Source organism: Bufo bufo, chromosome 2 (genome assembly GCF_905171765.1).
Source record: "Bufo bufo chromosome 2, aBufBuf1.1, whole genome shotgun sequence".
NCBI classification, from domain to species: Eukaryota; Metazoa; Chordata; class Amphibia; order Anura; family Bufonidae; genus Bufo; species Bufo bufo.
In genome coordinates, this window is record NC_053390.1 from 533,565,279 (window position 1) to 533,582,198 (window position 16,920).

At 43.6% G+C, this 16,920-nt stretch overlaps 1 protein-coding gene across 6 annotated transcripts in view; it reads left to right on the forward strand.

The window, feature by feature from the left end:
- WDFY3 (WD repeat and FYVE domain containing 3) overlaps positions 1–16,920 on the forward strand; it is a 278,837-nt gene that overhangs the window by 41,088 nt on the left and 220,829 nt on the right. For all 6 annotated transcript variants that reach the window (XM_040417990.1, XM_040417994.1, XM_040417992.1 and 3 more), the window contains exon 2: positions 4,947–5,049. The gene's annotated coding sequence lies outside the window, so the exon portion shown is untranslated. The remainder of the gene's footprint in view (positions 1–4,946; positions 5,050–16,920) is intronic.

Consider the following 16,920-nt stretch of genomic DNA (forward strand, 5'->3'; position numbering starts at 1 on the left):
CAAGAAGAATGGATGTACTAAAACACTAGCCCAGATTTATTAAACCCGTAGATGGCATAAACATAGACAGGTTGTCTAGACCTGCACCTTATTTACCACAGTGCCTCAGGCTGGATGGTATATGTGGTGCATGGATAGACAGTTTTATCTGACTCTGTACAAACTATTAGTTGGCTTATTTGAGACAGATTTTTAAGCCAAAATTGTGGCGTAACTTTAGTGCAAAATTATGCATCTTAGGGTACTTTCACACTAGCGTTTTTCTTTTCCAGCACTGAGTTCTGTCACAGGGGCTCTATACCGGAAAAGAACTGATCAGGGATATCCCCATGCATTCTGAATGGAGAGTAATCCGTTCAGGATGTCTTCAGTTCAGTCGTTTTGACTGATCAGGATAGAGATAAAACCGTAGCATGTTGCGGTATTATCTCCGGCGAAAAAAACTGAAGACTTGACTGAATGCTGGATCCGGCATTTTTCCCCATAGGAATGTATTGGTGTCGGATCCGGCATTCAAAATACCGGAATGCCGGATCAGTCCTTCCGGCATGCGCAGACCGGTAAAAATGTGAAAACAAAATACAAGACGGATCCGTCTGTCCGCATGACAAGCGAAGGGACGGATCCGTTCTTGCAATGCATTTGTGAGATGGATCCACAACCGAATCCATCTCACAAATGCTTTCAGTCACATCCAAATCGGCAGATCCGGCGGGCAGTTCCGACGATGGAACTGCCCGCCGGATCACACTGCCGCAAGTGTGAAAGTAGCCTTAAAAAAGTGTTCTGAGATTTTACTTCTGATGACCTGTCATTAGTATCTGATTGGTGGGGGTCCCACACCCAGGAAGCGCCCCCGATCAGCTGTTTGAGAAGGCACAGTGCTCCTGTGAGGTGGGGCTGAGCTGCGATACCAAGCACAGCTGCTATACAATATACTGTGCTGTACTTTGTAAGTAGGGAGAAGGCAACAGCGTTCACAGAACTGCTGATGCCTTCTCAAACCAGGTGTCTGCCCCCCACCGATCAGAAACTGTCTAGAGGATAGGTCATCAGCTGTAAAATCTCAGAAAACCCTTTTTAATTCCACCTCTTTCTAGAAAGCACCACCACATTGAGCATGTTCAAAGAAAAGTATAGAATCCCTAGATGCGTCAATTTTGCCACTCTTTTAGACTAATTTCTGGCTAAGACACATTTAGAAAATCTGGCCCATAACTACCTAAAAAAAAAAAAAAAAAAAAAAAAATGCCACAAAAACACACATGTAAAACGGAAAAAAGTGCAACACTGCCACTTCATCAGATTCCAAATATAATGTATGGGTGAAGGAGGCCAGAAACGGGAAAACTCTGCCAGTTCTGCGTTTGGTAACACAAGTAGCGATGACAAGTATTTTATTTTTTCCTCAGTGCAGCTTCATTTGTTCTCGATGTTGGCGATGAGAAAATATATCACGAGGCAACAGGTCATTTATTTTCCACCACATGAAATTGCTAAACTTCTAGGCGCAAATCCACCACTTCTACACGTGCATCTGCTGTGTAGATGTAACCGCTCTCTTCAAATGCTCGCTCTACAATATTACAGTATATTATTTTCTGCACCATAAGCTTTATTGTAGTCTGCCATTTTCATGTCAAGGCCATTTATGATCTTTTATCTATGCAGAATATAACAGGAGGACAGTAGAGGATGGACAGGTGCTTGGCCTTTGTGTCGTTATCCCATCAGTTTTGTTCTGGGATCTTGATGCTTCTCATTAAACAGGATGTGCGATCCGTCGAGAAGGGAAAAAAAAAAAGCCTTCCTGAAATCATGCAGTTTGACAGCTCCTGGCGTGCTTGCAAATGAAACGTACTTTTCATGCTCTGTTTGGCGCCTTCTCTGTAATAGACATATAAAAATACCTTTTACTTTCTGATTGATGAGCGAGTGAAGGAGCGAACAGCAAGGTGTAAGAGTAACCACAGAGCCCTGTGAATTTATATACAAATTCTTAATTGTGGGAACGATGTCAGGAACGTTTCCATTGACTATCAGGGCGAAATGTTCAATTTAAACAAACATCTACAAATGAGTAGAGGGTCATTTGTGGAATGTAGCATTACCCAGTGCTGAAGACAAAGCTAGACCTCATGGATCTGTTTTTGGAGAAGAAGAAGAAGATGAAACTTGTATTACATTTTCGAAAATAAGAATGGCCCATCTACTCATCGAACTAGCCAATGTTTTATTACTACCACTTTGTCAAGTAGAAAACGGCAAGTTCTACTATAAACTTCAAGAAGACGCTAAACTATATACCAAAAAAGATCTAAATTCTAGTAATGGGCTATCCAGAAATACCATAGCATACTTCGAGTTCTACTATAAACTTTTTTTCATTGACTTGTACAGAAAACCATAAGGTAGCCAGAAACAAATAATGGATCCATGAGAAGAAAGTCAAACACAAGTTCATTTCTTTAGAGCTCCATCATATTCGATCACTCACATCAGTCCTTGTCCCCATTGGGTCTCACAATCTAAATATACATATCTGCATGTATATTGGTGGGTAAGAGGTAAGTGGAGTAAAATGAGGGAGGGAGAACATGTAGATATTACCCTGGGTGAAATTCAAACCTAGGATCTGAGCACTGTAAGGAAACAGTGCTATCCACTGATCCACTATGATAAATAAGCGAAGAAAATATCTCAAGATGGCAGGTTGAAGTGATATTGCCCGACTTAAAGCAGGTTATGCTAAGTTTAAAATGTATCCCCTATCCACAGGATAGGCCAGAATTGCAGGACTTTAAAGGGATCTATGCATATCAGTGATAAGTGGTGGGAGAATACGCATGTAGATCACATCTGCTCCAATTTTAAATTGGCATAAGTTGCTTGGTTGGTCAGCTCTCAATCCAATGTAGAGCTCCTCATGATGCCCGCAATCTGGGAATTAAAAACACAAGGTTCAGAATATTTTTGTTTTTAAACTTAAAAGTTAAAAAATAAGCCTTCTAGAGAACCTAGAAACATTAATGCTCATGAGTCACTAGAGGTGTAAGTATTGAGGTTTGGGCCATGGTTTACTAAGAGAGCCTCCAAAGAATCATACGTTTCCGTCCAAGGCACCACTCTGTATTGCAACACCTCCATCAGTTTTGTTATTTCTGATCTTGACCAGTATTTGCTATTAAAAAGTCTCCTTTTAAAAAAAAATAACAAAAAAAAAAAAAATCTCCTGAATGGACTAACTTGTGCCTCTCTGTCTATTCGTTCTAAACCTACTTGTTGTTGTGTTACAACTTCCGTGACCTGTGTGGTGTCGAGTGATTAAATATACGTTTTTAGCCTAACTTGAGGGAAAACTTGAAAAACTTAAGTAAAATGGTCATTAGTTTGTTAGTTAAATAAAAGCTTGGGAAGCCAATGTAGATGTGCTAAAATTTCAAAAGAAGCAATACTTACCCATTTTGTTTCCTGCATCCAGCTCTGTGTTCTGGTCTTTCCCGCCAGTTACGTCATCTTCCTGGCTGCAGCAGTGACGTTCCATGTGCATGAGCCACCATGCAGCCAATCACTGGCCTCAACAGTATACCGGACGCGATTCTTTCATATCTCCAGAATTGTCTTGTGTAAACTTAGCTTATCTAGAGTGAATAAAATACTGTCAAAATTATCTAAAGAAACAGTACATTATCAAACATTCTGAAAAAATACAGAAATATTTTTTCAGTTCCATTGATTACCTGACCTCTATGATTTGTAAATCCCTGCTAGTGATGCTCTATTTGGGCTCGCAAACAAATTTCTAAGATAGATCCGTCAAGTTTTGACTTTTGTTATTTGAGTTTTGTTTTGTTTTGTTTTCTCTTTTTCTGTTTTTGAAGTAACACTTTGAGGTGATGAGGGGGTGGAGCATGGCACAGACTCTAAGACAGTGCTTCTCAATTATTTTCTGTCATGCCCCCCCTAGGAAGAAGAAAACATTTCGCGCCCCCCGCGCGACTGTAAATAGTGTCATTTGTCTATAAAATTGTTATAAGTACACCTCTGCATAACACTGTATCCTTATTAACGTATAAGAGAATAAAAAAAGAAAGAAATGTGGATCGGACACACACTTATAGGGGGATCTGTGGATGACGGACACTTATGGGGGGATCTGTGGATGACGGACACTTATGGGGGGGATCTGTGGCTGGCACTGTTACAGGGGGATCTGTGGCTGGCACTGTTATATATGTGCCATCTACAGACCCCCCACCCCATAACAGTGCCATCCACAGTGCCCCCCCAGTCCATAACAGTGCCATCCACAGACCCCCACCCCTTAACTGTGCCATCCACAGATTCCCCTCACTCCTAATAGTACCGTATATCCGAATTTCTTCTGTATAATGCCGGGCGGCCGGCGCGTCCCTCAGTGACGTCACTTGTCTGCGCCACCTGCTTCATTCATAAAGCAGGCGGCGCAGGCACGTGACATCACTGAGGGACGCGCCGGCCGCCCGGCCTGCCTGCCGGCATTATACAGAAGAAATTCGCACACCCCAAAGGCCGGCCCTGAACGAGCCCCCCTTTACGGAGCCTGGGGGGCGCGCCCCACTATTTGAGAAGCATTTCTCTAAGAAGACAAATGGGAAATCCTTTTGTCATGCACCACACCCTCAGTCACTGCTCGAAAAAATAAAAATAAAAGAACCAAAAATATAAGACCCAAAGAACATTGCCTAACAAGCTGTATTGAAAAGGCTATTGCATCAGGAAAAAGAGGCCAGAAAGTATAGACCAGAAGGAACCTGTGCATAACTGTAGAGTAATTTTTTTTTTTTAATCCACTCCGAGCCTCCTGTTTTAGTTGTAATGCTTCCTTTTCAGTAATTAGAACTTATTAATATAATTTTTGACTTTAGCGCTCATGGCATTGATGGAATACTGCTTCTGTTGTACAGGGGGCACAGACAAGAAATGAAATGACCAAACCGTAAGGATGCGGCAGTGCTGGCTTCCGTGTTCTGGATAGAATCCTACCTAGCTCCAGACATAACATCCAAGGTCAGTGCTGTCTTCATTGACATTTGATCGTTCTTGTGTTAAGCTGGCCATACACATTAGGTTATGTTCACATCTGCATCAGAGGCTCCATCACAGATTCTGTCAAAATGCTGACTACCGAATGAATACCTGATGGACCCCATTTAAGTCAATGGGATCTGTTATATGAGATTTGTCTTAGTTACGTGCTGGATCTGGCATTTGCATTATGCAGCTCTCATTTCCTGTGATGATATATCCATGGACCTATCAAAGCAACATTGTGGCAGTGATAGGGGTGTCTATGTGACTGGCTGGGTGTTGTTAGGGGCGTAGCCGGAGCTGTGGTCAGAGAAAGGAGAAGTGCATCATGGGTTTGGTTGGATATAGTAAGAGGAAATGCTACACACAGGATATACACAAACAAGATTTGTTTACATGGTGAAAATAGGTCAGGGAGACCAAATAGGGGATCATGTACAATGTAAGCTCCTTCATGAGCATATAAGTTGAAAATCACATTTATCCCGGAAAATCCCCTTTAAAGAGGTTGTCCACCTTTTTCTTGAATGACCACCCCAGCCTGGCCGACCTGCGGCGGTGACCATACTTACCTGATTCCCGCTGCTGGCTTCTGACTCCATCGCTCTCCCTTGTACGCCTCTGATCCCGTAGCTACCCACGTCAGCATCCTGTATGATGCGAGTCACGTGACCACCACAGCCAATTACTGGTGGCACATGGGTGACATGTCACCACCACGACTAGTCATTGCCTGTTGATGTGGGTAGCTACGGAACGAGCGGTGCATGAGGGAAAGCGATGGAACCGGAACCCATCAGGTAAATATGCTCACAACCGCGAATCTGGCCTCGATGGGAAGTCTGGAAAGAAAAGGTGGACAGCCCCTTTAAATTAACAAAAAGATTGCCAAATTTGGAATTTTTCTGCAGTATATTAATAATTAATAGTACAGTTCCAGCTAAGTGAGGGATTCTGTTATTTTTTTTCCAGCTTTTAGGCCTTATTCACACCGTCACTGTTTGATCAGTGATTTCCATCAGTGGTTGTGAAACAAAACCAGAAATAGAGGGTACCCATCAATAAGGTAGAAAGGAAAGATTTACATGTTCTGTGTTTCCTGGTTTTGGCTCACAATTACTGATGCCTGAATAAGGCCTTATGCAATGCAACAGATCCAGCTCCTCACATCTCCATCCAACAGCTGGTGGAAGTTTCCATCGCCTATACATTTCTCATGAAGAGGCCATTATATGGTAGTATCTATTAAATATAAGAACTAGTTTAGCCCTTATTTTATTTTTATTTTGCCTCTTTTTATGTTATAGTTGCTGTGCATGCAGATATACAAGCTACATAAGCTTCCAGCTAAGAATGATCTACCGTATATTTTTCCAATGGCATCAAAATTGCTTATCATAATTGCTCATGTATTTATTATAATACAGTTCTCCTATTAAATGAAGCAAATGGGGCTGGGGTGTAATACCACACAATATGTGGACAATGACTGTGCTGGTTTTGAAAGACAGAAACCATGTTTTTTTTTCTAATCCTGAACAATCCCTTTTAAAATGTATTTCTGAATATTTTAGGGGGAATTTATCATGTGAATAATAACTTTTCTCTAGAAATTGTACTCCAGATTTCTGCACCGCCATCTACTGGTGTAGCTTTGGGACTTTTTTGCGCAGATGACCTCAAAAAGTTGCAAAATCTTTTTTGCAACTTTTTGAAGACTGAATTCTGGAGTGCAGTGCTTGATAAATTCCCACCGTGTGTCACACTGTCATCACCAGAACAACGTATTCCACTGGCCAGCCCAGACACTTCAGTAGAGATAATTAGTAAGGGACTTTACTGTCACTTGTTAATTATTAGAATTAGCTATTCCATGGATCCATTATATGTGGGAGCGGGGCATGGCCTTAAGACGTGACATTTTATAATACAATTGCACCACAATATCCTTGTTGATTGGTGGTATAAAGTTAAGCTGGATCCCATGTCCTACTAACACTTCTTCCCAATAAACTGCCTGTATAAAGGTGTCGCAGATCCCCCAATAAACAAATGAAATGCTTGTTCAACAGGTGAACTGATCTGAGATGTGCACCCCTCAATGATCGTTCTCATGGTGTCTAAACAGCGATCTGCTGCCCTGGAACAATGATTCTGTATGAGGACGAGTGATAGCAGTAGCCATTGCGCATCCTCATACTGTGGAGGTGATCACTGCAGGTAAATGCAGCACTTGACCTCCACTTAACAAGCAGCCAATTGTTAGGAAGGAACGCTTCCTTCCCGACAATTGACTGCTCCTTGCAGCATCTAAATACATCAAGTGTATTATCTAGTGTGAGCCACTGGGATAAACTAGGTATTTTTTTCTGGTATCTTTAGACTGTTTAGTCTAGTTTACTCTGACTAGCACAAATAGCCCTTTTGTCACATTACCTATCTGAATCAGTCAGACACAAAACCAAAAGGCAAACCTACAAAGACTGACACTACTCCCCTTTGTAATATAATAATCATTTTTAATAAATATTCATGGTGATAACTCATTAAAAAGCAGTGACTAGGCACACATAACACAGCACAGAAAGGAATAGTACAGGGAGTGCAGAATTATTAGGCAAGTTGTATTTTTGAGGATTAATTTTATTATTGAACAACAACCATGTTCTCAATGAACCCAAAAAACTCATTAATATCAAAGCTGAATATTTTTGGAAGTAGTTTTTAGTTTGTTTTTAGTTTTAGCTATTTTAGGGGGATATCTGTGTGTGCAGGTGACTATTACTGTGCATAATTATTAGGCAACTTCACAAAAAACAAATATATACCCATTTCAATTATTAATTTTTACCAGTGAAACCAATATAACATCTCAACATTCACAAATATACATTTCTGACATTCAAAAACAAAACAAAAACAAATCAGTGACCAATATAGCCACCTTTCTTTGCAAGGACACTCAAAAGCCTGCCATCCATGGATTCTGTCAGTGTTTTGATCTGTTCACCATCAACATTGCGTGCAGCAGCAACCACAGCCTCCCAGACACTGTTCAGAGAGGTGTACTGTTTTCCCTCCTTGTAAATCTCACATTTGATGATGGACCACAGGTTCTCAATGGGGTTCAGATCAGGTGAACAAGGAGGCCATGTCATTAGATTTTCTTCTTTTATACCCTTTCTTGCCAGCCACGCTGTGGAGTACTTGGACGCGTGTGATGGAGCATTGTCCTGCATGAAAATCATGTTTTTCTTGAAGGATGCAGACTTCTTCCTGTACCACTGCTTGAAGAAGGTGTCTTCCAGAAACTGGCAGTAGGACTGGGAGTTGAGCTTGACTCCATCCTCAACCCGAAAAGGCCCCACAAGCTCGTCTTTGATGATACTAGCCCAAACCAGTACTCAACCTCCACCTTGCTGGCGTCTGAGTCGGACTGGAGCTCTCTGCCCTTTACCAATCCAGCCACGGGCCCTTCCATCTGGCCCATCAAGACTCACTCTCATTTCATCAGTCCATAAAACCTTAGAAAAATCAGTCTTGAGATATTTCTTGGCCCAGTCTTGACGTTTCAGCTTGTGTGTCTTGTTCAGTGGTGGTCGTCTTTCAGCCTTTCTTACCTTGGCCATGTCTCTGAGTATTGCACACCTTGTGCTTTTGGGCACTCCAGTGATGTTGCAGCTCTGAAATATGGCCAAACTGGTGGCAAGTGGCATCTTGGCAGCTGCACGCTTGACTTTTCTCAGTTCATGGGCAGTTATTTTGCGCCTTGGTTTTTCCACACGCTTCTTGCGACCCTGTTGACTATTTTGAATGAAACGCTTGATTGTTCGATGATCACGCTTCGGAAGCTTTGCAATTTTAAGAGTGCTGCATCCCTCTGCAAGATATCTCACTATTTTTGACTTTTCTGAGCCTGTCAAGTCCTTCTTTTGACCCATTTTTCCAAAGGAAAGGAAGTTGCCTAATAATTATGCACACCTAATATAGGGTTTTTATGTCATTAGACCACACCCCTTCTCATTACAGAGATGCACATCACCTAATATGCTTAATTGGTAGTAGGCTTTCGAGCCTATACAGCTTGGAGTAAGACAACATGCATAAAGAGGATGATGTGGTCAAAATACTCATTTGCCTAATAATTCTGCACGCAGTGTAGACAATAGTGTTGATCGAGCACCGTAGTTCTCGGGGGCTCGGGCTGAACACATCGGGATGTTCGGGTGCTCGAGCACCCGAGTATAATGGAAGTCAATGGGAGAACCTGAGCATTAAACCAGGTACTCCCTGCTCTGAAGAGGGGAGGGTGCCTGGTTCATAGGAAAATGTCATAAATTTATGGAAACGCCACCGAAATGGTTCTGTAACAGCATGAGGAGGATGTCTGGATGCATCTTGGACTCGCAGGTCACTGATGGGAACGATAATACGCACAAAACTGAATAAAAAAATTGATTTTAGAGGAAAAATTGATAGGAAACATTCTTTCCTGTATATTTACTTGTATATAAAGTGCAAGTGCTGCCAAAAATTACAAGCAAGAGGCACTCCGATACAACCTATATATCACATAAAGGAGGGCCTCATTCACATTGTGGTACAATAGTTCAGGTAGTCTGACTCCTACATTAATAAATCCTGTGCACTAAGTGAAAGGGCTGCCAAAAAAATTGCAAGGAACCGGAACTCCAATACACTTTTTTTATTACACATAAAGCAGAGCATCATACACACCCTTGAAAAATTATGATTGATGGCCTGCTGGTGACCCTCAAAAACATTTAGATCAAGTGCCTGCTGATCTGACCATCTAAAACATTAGGGGTGAGGGTCTGCTGCCGCTTTGGTGACTCTAGATAACCTGGGGCCGATCACACGTCCCCGTGACGGCGACGATCTATTCGGATGTCTGGCCTATCAACTTTCAATGTTATTTTCAGCGCAAACAATTGTAACTACGGGTAACGGGGGATCAGTGTTTGATTCAGGAGAGGGAGCCTGAGAAACAGCTACGGCTGCCACATCCAAGCAAGGCCGCATGCGCGCAAATTGCCTATTAGGTATAATTAGGTGAGGGCCTGCAGGTGATTTGACCCTGTAAAAGATTTGAGGTGTGGGCCTTCTGGTGAGCTGACCCTCTAAAAAATTATATGCGAGGTCCTGCAGCTGAGCTGACCCTCTAAAACAATTATATGCGAGGGCCTGCAGCTGAGCTGACCCTCTAAAAAATTATATGCGAGGGCTTGCAGCTGAGCTGACCCTCTAAAAAATTATATGCGAGGACCTGCAGGTGAGCTGAGCCTGTAAAACATTATTTGAAGGGCATATATGCGAGGGCATTATATGTGACGAATAAGCATGTTGATATGATGGAAGAGGAGAATGAGGAAAAAGAAGATTCAACCATATACCCTTGTTTGTGGTGGAAGGGGTGCATGGGCATACAGTGTATTTAGTACATTATAAGCAACACATTTAAAGTGCCTTTATGTTCATCAGCTTTCCTCTGGTGGAGTAGAGAAGTCATGGTCAATCCAGGCCTTGTTCATTTTTATAAGAATCAACCTGTCAGCATTTTCAGTTGACAGGCGGATACGCTTATCTGTTATAATGCCACCAGCAGCACTAAATACCCGCTCAGACAAAATGCTGGCGGCAGGGCAGGCCAGCACCTCGAAGGCGTAGAGCGCCAGTTCGTGCCACGTGTCTAGCTTGGACACCCAGTAGTTGTAATGCACTGAGGGATAATTGAGGACGCTGAAACGGTCTGCTATGTACTCATTCACAATCTTCCAAAAAAATGTCCCTCCTTGTAACACTACGCGCATCAGGGTGAGGGTGCTGGTGGGTGTCATGAAAATATCCCAGGCTTTGGAGAGTGTTGCCCTGTCTCTGTTGGAACTGCTGTGTGTTCCCCTTACCTCCCCTCCTTGGTTGGCCAAGGAACTACGGACTCTGCCGCCAGCGTTGTCAGATGGAAATTTTTGGAGAAATTTTTCAACAAGGATCTTCTGGTATTGCACAGTTTTGCTCGTCCTCTCCACCAGAGGAATGAGAGATGAGAAGTTCTCTTTGTAGCAGGGGTCGAGAACGGTGAACAACCAGTAATCCGTGTTGTCTAAAATGCATATAACGCGCAGGTCGCGGGAAAGGCAGCCTAACGTGAAGTCAGCCATGTGTGCCAGAGTACTAACAGGCAAGACTTTGCTGTCCTCATCAGGAGGATCACTCTCAATCTCCTCCTCATCCTCCTTCTCCTCTTCATCGTCCAATTCGCGCTGAGGAGACGAACTGAGGGTGGTCTGGCTATCACCCTGTGTAATGTCTTCCCCCATTTCCACCTCTTCCACATGCAAAGCTTAGTCCTTAATTGTGAGCAGCGAGCGTTTGAGTAGACACAGAAGTGGGATGGTTACGCTGATAAGGGTGTTATCGCTGCTCACCATCTGTGTTGATTCTTCAAAGTTTCTTAAAACCTCACAGAGGTCAAACATCCATGCCCACTCCTCGCTTGTGAATAGCGGAAGCTGACTGGAAAGGCGACGACCATGTTGCAGCTGGTATTCCACAACTGCCCTCTGCTGCTCACAAAGCCTGGCCAACATGTGGAACGTAGAGTTCCAGTGTGTGCTCACGTCGCACAACAGCTGGTGAGCTGGCAATTTCAAGCGCTGAAGCTGTTGGTGACTTGCGGAAATGTGCACACTTGAGACGAACCTTGACCAGTAGCTCGGGAAAATTGGGGTCGTTTTTGAGAAACCGCTGAACCACAAGGTTGAAGGCATGGGATATGTCTAAGCTTCCCGAGCTCCAAAGCCGCCACCAAGTTACGGCCATTATTAGACACAACCATGCCTGGTTCTAGGTTGAGTGGCGAGAGCCACAGATCAGTCTGGTCTCTTATCCCCTGCCACAGCTCTGCGGCGGTGTGCTGTTTGTCCCCTAAGCATATCGGCTTTAGCACGGCCTGTTGCCGCTTCCTCACTGCAGTGCTACACTGCTTCCAGCTAGCGACTGATGACTTACTGGTGATGCATGTGAATATTTTGGTGGAAGTGGAAGAAGGGGAGGAGAAGTGGGGGTTGGAGCCATTAACTTAGGTGCTGGCGGAAACCCTGATCGACGTAGGGCCCGCAATCCTTGGCGTCGATGGTACCTGTGCCATCCCAGGGTACGACTCTCTCCTGGCCTCCATAACATTCACCAAGTGTGCCATCAGGGAAATGTAGCATCCCTGGCCGAATGCACTTGTCCATGTGTCCGTGGTTAAGAGGACCTTCCGAGTAACTGTGTTGGTCAGGGCACGTGTGATGTTACGGGACACATGTTGGTGTAAGGCGGGCACTGCATACATTGAAAAATTAGTGGCGGATGGGGACTGCGTAACACGGGAAGGCCGCCAACATCAGGCTGCGAAAGACCTCAGTGTCCACCAGCCTAAATAGCAACATTTCCAGGGCCAGTACATTGGAAAGCTGCAGATTTAGTGCTATGGCCTGTGGGTGGGTGGCTGGGTATTTTCGCTTGCATTCAAAGTCCTGGGGTAAGGACATTTGGACGTTGCGCTGGGACATGGAAGTGGATGTGGTTGCTGATGGTGCTTGCGAAGGTCCAGGTGCAGGGCAGGAGGCATCCGGGCCTGCGCCCTCGACAGGGGATTGGCCAGCATGTAACATAAGGGAAGAGGAGGCAGTGGTGTGACCCGCAGACACAGATTGTGGGCCCAGGCGTTCGTCCCACTTGTTACGGTGCTTGGATGCCATGTGGCGGATCATGCTGGTGGTGGTGAGGTTGCTAGTGTTCACATCATGGCTCATTTTCGTATAGCACAGGTTGCAAACTACTATTCTTTTCGCACTTTCTTCAAAAAAGCGCCAGACTGCGGAACATCTACCCCTTGGCAAGAGAGATTTCCGCAAGGGGGTGCTCCGTGGAGAAGTTGTGGGCCTGTTTGGTGTGGCCACCTTCTCCCTTTTGCCACCCTACTGCCTCTTCCAGCCTGTTGCGGTACTGCATTTCCCTCCCCTTCTGTACTGCTCTCCTCGCTCGGCTTGCCACCTTCCCAGGTTGGGTCAGTGACCTCATCGTCCACCACCTCCTCTTCCACTTCGTCACTCTGATCATCCTCCTGATTTGTTGACCTAACCACAATCTCAGTGATTGCCAACTGTGTCTCATCCTCTTCATCAACCTCTTGAGACAGTAATTGCGGATGACTCATTAGCAACTGTCTCATCATCATACTCCACCTCATTAAACTCTAATTGCCGTTCACCACCGTCATGTTCTTGTGACTGTGGATGGTCAAGAGGTTGGGAATTGGGGCACAAGATCTCATGTCCCTCTTCAAGTGTGCTTGGCGAGAGGGCCAAATCAAGTAATGGCGCTGAAAAGAGCTCCTCGAAATATCCAAGTGTGGAATCACTTGTTTGGCCACACTGTAAATGGTGGGAGGAAGGAGGATCAGGGTGAAGATTGTGTGGACCAGACTTCTGGCTACTGAGACTGGACTTGGTGGTGCTTAACCGACTAGAAGCATTATCTGCTGCAATCCAACCAACCACCTGGTCGCACTGATCTGACTTCAAGAGTGGTGTCTTGCACCGCCCTGCAAGCTGGGACATGAAGCTAGGTATCGTGACTGATTGTTTTTCTTGTGCTCTGGCAGCAGGCACAGTTTCAACACCATCAGCATCATGGCCACTTCCCGGTCCCCTGCTATTCGCCTTCTTCATTTTAAATGTGATATATTCTTGAAAGTATCGTATGTCACACGTACAGTAGCGTAGGATTTGGAAGTGTATGTGCAAACAAATTTACAACAGTATTTGTGATGAGGAAACGTTTTACAGGACAGGTACCACAGGTGATGTCGCAGTGTCTACAGAAAAACTGCACTGGATGTCACTGATATTTTAGGAATGCGCACACTTTAAACAGGAGATGTGGCAGCGGCCTATTACACGGTATTTAGCGCAGGATGCGCAAAAAATATATATTGCATATTAAAAGGACTTTTGGGTCTCTGAAAATTTTTTGGTATAAAATCTTCCCATTACAGTCCCTACACTGCCTGTACCTTCCTATGCACATGTACTCTCCCTAACACTGAGCAATTTAGCGCAGGTTGCGCTACAAAAATATATAGTCACACACAATAGTCCTTACAAGGACTTTTGGGTCTCTGAAACATTTTTGTACACTTATAATATTCGATTTCACTCCCTATACTCTGTCCCTTCCTATCCTCAGCTCTCCCTTACTTAGAATCAGCCGAACACGCGTCATCGGGTGCTATATAGCACCCACTGACTTGTTCTGGCCAGCCAATCACTGTAATGCCAGTATTGGCATTACAGTAAGGGCAGTACTTTACCTGCATGTTTATTGGCTGATAGAAGCATTTATTGGCAAATAGAAGCATCATATACTCAGACCAACAATTACACACAGTGCATATGAGATGATATAATGCCTAATACAAAACTTTACCTGACGTGGTACTTTCCAACACGCGTTTCATTCCCCTCATCGAGGGTGGATTGTTAACTCTACGTGGGACCATCAAAAACTATTGTGGATACACTGATCATTAATACTAGCATTGCCTACCATTCCTCTCTGTGCAGTGTTGTGTGTGCTTTGTCACTGCTTTTTAATGCATTTTAAAAGGGTTTTCCTTGATTTTAATACTGATGACCTATCCTCAAAATAAGTCCTCAGTATCTGAACAGTAGGGGTCCGACACCTGGGACCCCTGCCGATCAGCTCCATGAGAAGGCACTGACCCTCCTATCCCGAGGATAGGTCATCAGTATAAAAATCTTGGAAAACCCATTTAACCATAGATATGTAATAAAGACGATGTAATAGATGTATATCTGGGAGTGCTGTCTACATACATTTTACACAGGATTAGTAAATCTGCCCTATTGATTTCTAGAACACTTCCCCAGCCAGACATTACATAATCGTTCTGTATAGGATGCAGGCGGACCCGACTAGATACCACTGAAGATTCTGGAACTGCTCACATTTGATGGTGTCCATCTGTTTATGTTTTAGCATGCTGTAATTAGTTGATGAAACTGATTATTAGACAGTTTTGTGTTTTTAGTCCAATATATAATTTATCATTGGTTGTGCCTTTATGCCCCTCTGTTGCATTTGTTCTTCACGGTATAATTACGTGGTCAATACCCTCAAGGACACGGGAAAGAGCAGTTTTCACTCTGCAGATCCTACGCCTCTGATTTCCAATGTATTCCCATCAGCCAGTAGCAATAAATCTTTTGAAAATGTCTGTCCTTGACTTCACCTTGAAATACATTGCGTTAGACGTCCCCTCTAAGCAATACTGCAAAGTGAAAGCAATTGAATTGTGTCAAGGAAGAAGCATCTGCTCTCGACAACGGATTTCAGGGGAACATCTACCCCAGTACCAAATACCTTCTACCTTGTAACCTTGCATCAGTTTTCTTTTCTATTGCGGAAAACAAAGACTTGCATTGTAGTGCAGCGTGTATTATATTTCTGTGTGTTCAGAGAAAGGATTGCATATGTCAGAGCTAGATCCCTTGGGTGTTTATCTTTGCTGATAAAATCTGCCTTCTCTCCAGTGGTTTCTAGTTGGAGATGCTGAGAAACCATGCCAACTACCAAGCCCTGTGCAGGATCTTGTGTGTGTGTGTGTGTGTGTGTATGTGTAATATATATATATATATATATATATATATATATATATATAAATAAAATACGATTTTAATCAATATCTCACTGAACACAAGAGTAATTTCCCAGATTTTGACAAGGCTCAGTTTCAAAGAACATTTGTTTAAACCATACCATGAAAGTAAGGTTAATAATATAACTAGGGTTTCAAAATCTTCAGTTTTCCTAAAATTAGTTCATGCAAAAATGAATGCGCCCCACATGAAAAACTACTACATCTAGTATTTTGTTTGACCTCCATGATTTTTAAGGACTGCACGAAGTCTTCTAGGTATGGAATGAACAAGTTGGAGAGATATTGTAACATCTACGGTATCTTTTTCCATTCTTCAAGAATGACCTCTTTTAGAGCCTGGATGCTGGATGGAGAGTGTTGCTACACTTGTCTCTTCAGTCTTCCCCATAGGCATTTGATTGGGTTCGGTCCTGGAGACATACTTGGCCACTGAATCACTTTCACTCTGTTCTTCTTCAATAATGCTCCATTGGCCTTGGAAGTGTGTTGGATTGTCATTTTGGAAATGACATGACCACCAAGGGCACAGAATGATGGTAGCATCTTTTCTTTCAATATAGAGCAGATTACCATCAATGAAATGCAGCTCTTTGACACCACAGCACTCATGCAGCCCCACATAAGGACACTGCCACCACCCTGTGTCACTGTAGGCACCATGAATTTTTCTTTTGTACTTCTGACCTTTGCAACAGCATATAGTTTTGAAGCCATCGTGGTCTCATCATTCTAGAGAATAGAATACCAGTAGTCTTCATCTTTTTCAGCTTGGGCCCTGGCAAATTGTAGGCAGGCTTTTTTGTGCATAGGCTTTAGGAGAGGCTTCCTTTGTGGCCGACACTCATGCATACCGTTCCTCTGCAGTGTACGCCGTATTGGGTCATGGGAAACAACCCAGTTTGGCTTTATACCTCTTTAGCTATCTGTAGTGAACTTGCATGGCGATTTTTCTTCACCCCTTCTCAGAAGAAGACGCTCCTGTTGAGGTGTTAACTTCAGCTTTGCGCCTAAGACTTTCATTGGGGTGTACTTTTTTTAAATGACTAATATAGAGCGCTGGCATCACCCAGCGGGCACCGCTTCTGGAATGCTCACCTGTG